General features: G+C 42.4%; 1 pseudogene; it reads left to right on the forward strand.

The window, feature by feature from the left end:
- LOC101355550 (transmembrane protein 132B-like) overlaps positions 1 to 5,640 on the forward strand; it is a 90,233-nt pseudogene extending 84,593 nt beyond the window's left edge.
- Positions 5,641 to 5,948: the final 308 nt, after the last annotated feature.

Raw genomic sequence — 5,948 nt, forward strand, 5'->3', positions numbered from 1 at the left:
TGTTTGTTGAATGAAAAAAAAAAAGAGACATCTGGTGTAAACACTCTGGGGAAGGAATAAAGAAGAGAAGAAGAAAACTTTCCCAAATACCATCATAAATAAGTGATTATTTTTTTTTTTTTTGGTGTTGTTTTGCTTTGACTTTAGAAATAGTTATCAGCTCAGGAAATCAAGCATTTTGAGGCAATAAATTCCCCAGCAGGAGGGCTTTGTGAGAGAACAATGACTGCCTGGGGTGAAGTACCTGACTTTGAGGCAGAAGGGAAGTTGAAAAGAGGGATGCTGTACCTATCCTGTTGTGTAAACAGAAAGTTAATTAGAGAGGAGAGTGTTTATGTTGCATAGTGTCTAACAGCTGCTTAAGTTGATGGTGTTATTGGGGAGACAGGGCTTGCTGCCAATGGCTGCTGTACTGGTCCCCTGCTTGGCAGCTGCACAGATTTAGAAAGGGAGAAGAGAACAGAGTCCTGCTTCGTGAGTGTGTCATTACCAAGGCTGTGGGTGCTGGGGTGAGTCTCAAACCCTTTCGGAGGCAGTAGGCAACTGGGAGTAGCCGCATGGTTAGAAATTGGGGGTGTGTAGGAAATAATCCACCCCCCATCTGTCAGTTTGTCACACTGTGGTGTCTTGTGTGTTGCTGCGATGCTGGAAGCTATGCCACTGGTATTTCAAATACCAGCTGGGTCACCCGTGATGGTTTCAGTGGAGCTTCCAGACTAAGACAAACTAGGAAGAAAGGAAGGTGATATACTTACAAAAATCAGCCAGTGAAAACCTTACGATCACATCAGAACATTGTCTCACTTGCTTTGGACACGTCATCAGGAGGGATCAATCGCTAGAGGAGGACATGATGTTTGGAGAAGTGGAGGCCAAGGAGGCCATTTGAGACCCTTGGTTGGTGCGATGGATCAGCATAGTGACCGCAACAGTGGACCGGAACATGCCAGCGATCGTGAAAATAATGCAACAGCGGACAACATTTCATTCTGTTGTACGTGGGGTCACCATGAGTCTGGGTTCTGGGGACATGGTCACAGGTCTAGCACACAACAAACACCTCCCAACTGCCTGATGTATGAACAGATCAGCCAGTGCATCAATGGATGGGTAGATCCCACTGGGGGAGGAGCAAGGGCATGTCACTGTATTCTGTACAGTCACAGAGCATCTGGACAGTCAAGGGTACTTCAGCCATGTTAATGATAATTATGTTCATTCTGGTTTTTTTATTTTTTCATTACCAGGTCCACCCGGGAGAGTGATGACAAGGAAGCCAAGGAGAAGAAAGGCAGTGGGTGCTCCCTCTGGTACCAGCACGCCACGGCCCGGGTCCTGACCCAGTTTGTGGCAGAGTCACCTGAAATGGGTCAGCTGACCAACATGCTGGGCCCTGACTGGCAGCTCGACATCACCGACCTCGTGACTGATTTCATGAATTTGGAGGAGCCAGAAATCGCAGAGTTACAGGATGGTAGGACCCTGGTTGGTCAGGAGCCGAGAATAACCACGGTGCAGGTAAGGTCAGCACACTACCCGACACTCCCCCTCATGCCCAACCCATTATTGGTATGTGTCCAGATATGAGTTTGCGTGAGGGAATTTTGTGTGTGTTGGGTGAGAGAGAGAATAATGAGAAATAATCACAGGATTCATCAATCTTTATAACCTGAATTCAAAAATCAGTTTCTAATTAAGGAAGCTCAGAAAACCTTTTGCAAATTAGAGACACTATGGAGATAAAATAGATACCCTTACAAAGGGTACGTGAAAGGTAAGTTAAAACATGAAATGAAAGTGGTCTTATTTCCCCTGATATTGTAGTTCTTAACACCAGGGGACAAGGGTAATGGCAGGACAACTGGGGGCTGCTGGTGCTACTGCGATTTGGTGGGCAGAGGCCAGGGATGGTGCTCTACAATGCAGAGAACAGCCCCCATGACCAAGAACTGCCCGGCCCCAAATGTTAATAGTATCACACTTGAGGAGCTCTGCGTAATGTGATATTCACCAGCTTACCAGTAAAGGAAATCAGTTGGACCAGTGAATGCTTGTTATTTGCTAAACTTGAAATTCAGTCATTTAGCTCTGTGTGCCTTGGAGAGAACAAAAACTTTGGCAAGTTTGAAAATTCACTTATTTTTACACACACACACACACACACACACACACACACACACACACGTTCATAACGTCATGCTTTTTTCTTATACTCTTATGGAAAATAATTTTAATAGGATGATTTTGCAGAGATTATATAATAGTTCATTATCTTTACAAAATATTTAAATATTTCTTTGCATGCCACAATTTAGTTTTTTGCCCAAACCTGTTTCTTTGTGAAAGCTCATTTATTAATGATACTTTCTATCCAAGTGTAAGTCACCCTGGTTGCAAACTGATGTTTTAGTAGATAAAATGGATTCTTAAGGCCATTAGCTTCCCTTTCCCATTGTGTTTTCCTGGTAAAAAAATGATGTCACAAGGACCTATAGGTTACTGTTTTGTAACATCTAACTGTTCAGGAAGCTTCCCTTTCCCATTGTGTTTTCCTAGTGAAAAAAATGATATCAAAAGGACCTATAGGTTATTGTTTTGTAACATCTAACTGCTCAGGAAGAAGGAACTTAAGCAGGGGAAGAAGGCTAAACACCATACTTTAAACATTTTTAGTACAATTCTGCCATTGTCAAACATAGATACTAGTTTTGGGGAAAAATATTGTGTTTCTTGTGCTTTCATAGCCTGATGCCAGCAGGGAGATTGTTTCTTTAATTTTTGGGAATTTTCACCAAATCAAATCAAGTGCATTGAAGAAAAGAAATGATTGACATTGTAAGAATCAAAGGAAAGAAAATATATTAAGATCTCTGTAGAATTCTTAATCTTTTCAATTGAAGGATGCAAGTGAACACTCAAAATACGCATTTTTAATCCATTTCAGCAAGCTGTCCTAGCGTAAGACCACTTGCCCTAAGACCATCAGGTGCAAACCTATTGTCTGACAAAGTCAGGGTTATTGACTCCTCGGAACAAGGGTGTCCACACACCAGGGTAACTGTGGGGCACGTTTTATCAAACAAAGAAATAAATAAAGCCCGTATAGGGCTTTGGGAAAGGTGAGGTTTTCGTGAAATTTTAATAAATCAGGGTTTTGGCATGCTCAGAGCAAAGCCAAGCTGTGTGCAACAGCCTGCACTGTGGCATGGACCCGTGGTATTATCTGCTTGTACAAAGTTAAGATGGATGGTAGATTCCCAGGGAACCCTGTGTCCCTAGTCAATTGTGACAAGTTCTCTCTCCCGGTCTCACAAGCGGCAAAAGAGATCAATTGAGCACTTGTGTCTGGAATCAGTGAATTCTCGAAACCTTCTTCTTATCCAGTCTTTCTTGTCTGAAAAAAGTGCTCAATGGCTGGGATAAATTTTCCACCAACCATGTGTCCAAATGCCATTTGCCTTCCAGCAGGTTTATCTGCGCTAGCGAGAGTATACAATTAGATGTAATCAAAGGGCCACATGTTTTCACACTTCTTCCGAAACAAGTAATACCTGATATTTGGGAATTCTATTTTAGCTACTCGATCAAGTATGTCTAACAAACACTGGGTTCTGTTGGCTTACATTAATTATTTGCAACTCTAAAGCTCTTAAAACTTCTAGCAGATCATTTTAAATTATACAAAGGACACTGTGTCTTTCAAGCATGCCAGTCTCCCATAATGCATCTTTTCCCAGGTATCTTAAGCCAAGCATGTCTTCCTAATGAAGAATGTTTGAAGAGATATTATCTTGAGTAGCCTGATCAGTTGCACCTGAAATTGATTCAAATGCATCACGTGATTTTTCAAAATCGTTTTGGAAAAGTCAAAGTCAATTCTGTTATGTGACACTCAGTAAATTAATATACACATGAATGCATTCATTAAAGAATATTATTTGTTCCTCATACTGGTGGGACTACAGCACACTATTAATGCCAGTTCAGTGCATGCCAAAAACAGGTCAAGATTTTAAAACCTAGGTGTTTCATTTTCTCAGTCTATATATTGAAAGCATGTTTTATAGAAAACCATGTTTGTGTGTGTTTACAAATTTGGAAGTAACTTATAATGCTTTAGTTTCATTTTTCCTGGGGAGCATTAGTCAGTTCTTGGATTCCATTCAGTGAAGGTTCTGTGACACCTTTAGATATTTATGATCCTAAGGATTTTCTAGCTAGTGTCTCATCATTGGATGAAATTGTGATGTCTGTGCACCCAAACCTTCAGTCCAAATGACCGGTTTAGGCACAGAGAGTCCAGGGCAAGGGCTCTTGATTAAGTTAGCAATGATATTTAATGAAGCTTATCACAAGACCAAGAGGAAGGGCATTCTCACTATGGGTGAAGGAAATATCAAGGTCACTTTGAACCAAATACTGATGAACACCAAGGAGGCAGCAATGATATTGAGGGCATAAATCAGGAATATAAAGACCACCTCAGTAATTCCATAGAGCTTGAAGGAAACCAGGAGAGAGCAGTTCAGGAGTGGTTCCACATGGCACATCTGTTGGCCAAGAGGAGGGCACCAACAAAAGCACAACCCAGCAGTCTCCCATGGAAGGAAAGGATAAGAAGTTACTCAAGAGTGGTGGTCCAGATGCCTTCACCAGCTTCCCCACTCAAGGGAAGTTACCAGAACCCAACAATCCCGGTGACCTCAAGGGGGCTAACTGACCTAGAGATTGGCATGTATGCCCTGCTCTGTGTCTTCTGTCTGGCCATTTTGGTCTTCTTAATCAACTTTGTGGCTTTTGCTTGGAAATACAGACACAAAAGGTTTGCTGTGAGCGAGCAAGGCAACATCCCCCACTCCCATGACTGGGTCTGGCTTGGGAATGAAGTGGAACTTTTGGAGAACCCCGTTGACATCACACTCCCGTCGGAGGAGTGCACAACCATGAAAGACAGAGGGCTGCAGTTCGAGGAGAGGAACCTCCTTCTGAACGGCAGTTCCCAGAAGACTTTCCATAGCCAACTACTCAGACCTTCTGACTATATCTATGAGAAAGAAATGAAAATTGAACCTGTCAATCCTTTGGGCCTGTCTTAGTTATCTAGTGCTGCTACAACAGAAATACCACCAGTGGATGGCTTTAACAAAGAGAAATTTATTTCTTCACAGTGAAGTAGGCTAAAAGTCCAAATTCAAGGCATCAGCTCCAGGGGAAGGCTTTCTCTCTCTGCCAGCCTTCTCATCAATGCTCCCCCGGACTAGGAGCTTCTCTGCGCAGGGACCCCAGGTCCAAAGGACACACTCTACTACCGGCACTGCTTTCTTGGTGCTATGAGGTCTCCCTGCCTCTCTACTCACTTCTCTCTTTTGTATCTCAAGAGATTGCCTCAGGACACAATCCAATCTTGTAGATTGAGTCCTGCCTTACTAACACAACTGCCACCCATCCTGCCTCATTAACATCATAGAGGCGGGATTTACAACACAGAGGAAAATCACACAATACCGGGAATCATGGTCCAGCCAAATTGATAGACACATTTTTGGGGGGACATAATTCAATCGATGACAGGGCCCAAAGAGAAAGAGAGTCAAGTTTACTTCCTACACTACCATTCTCCTGGAGGAGTATCCACACTGAGCATCAGTTTTCCCCATGACACTGTTTAGGGTCAGTGCCTGTGCTCTTACCCCTACCTAGTCTTTCCTAGTTTACCTTATTGAAACCTCTTGTGTCTAAACTGGACAAGAGGTTTTGTTTGATGTATGAGTGTACAATAAAATAGGATCATTGTTTAAATACACATTTTACATGAAGCTTGAAGAGCTTTGGGGAAACCTTTTGAACCATAAATTTCTTTTTCCTCTTTTACCTGGAACTCCGTGAGGTACTAATGGAGTACATTTCTGGGGATAAAACATTCAATTAAATTGTTTTCAGCTATATTT

The sequence above is a fragment of the Trichechus manatus genome, unplaced genomic scaffold, assembly GCF_000243295.1.
Source record: "Trichechus manatus latirostris isolate Lorelei unplaced genomic scaffold, TriManLat1.0 scaffold00131, whole genome shotgun sequence".
NCBI classification, from domain to species: Eukaryota; Metazoa; Chordata; class Mammalia; order Sirenia; family Trichechidae; genus Trichechus; species Trichechus manatus.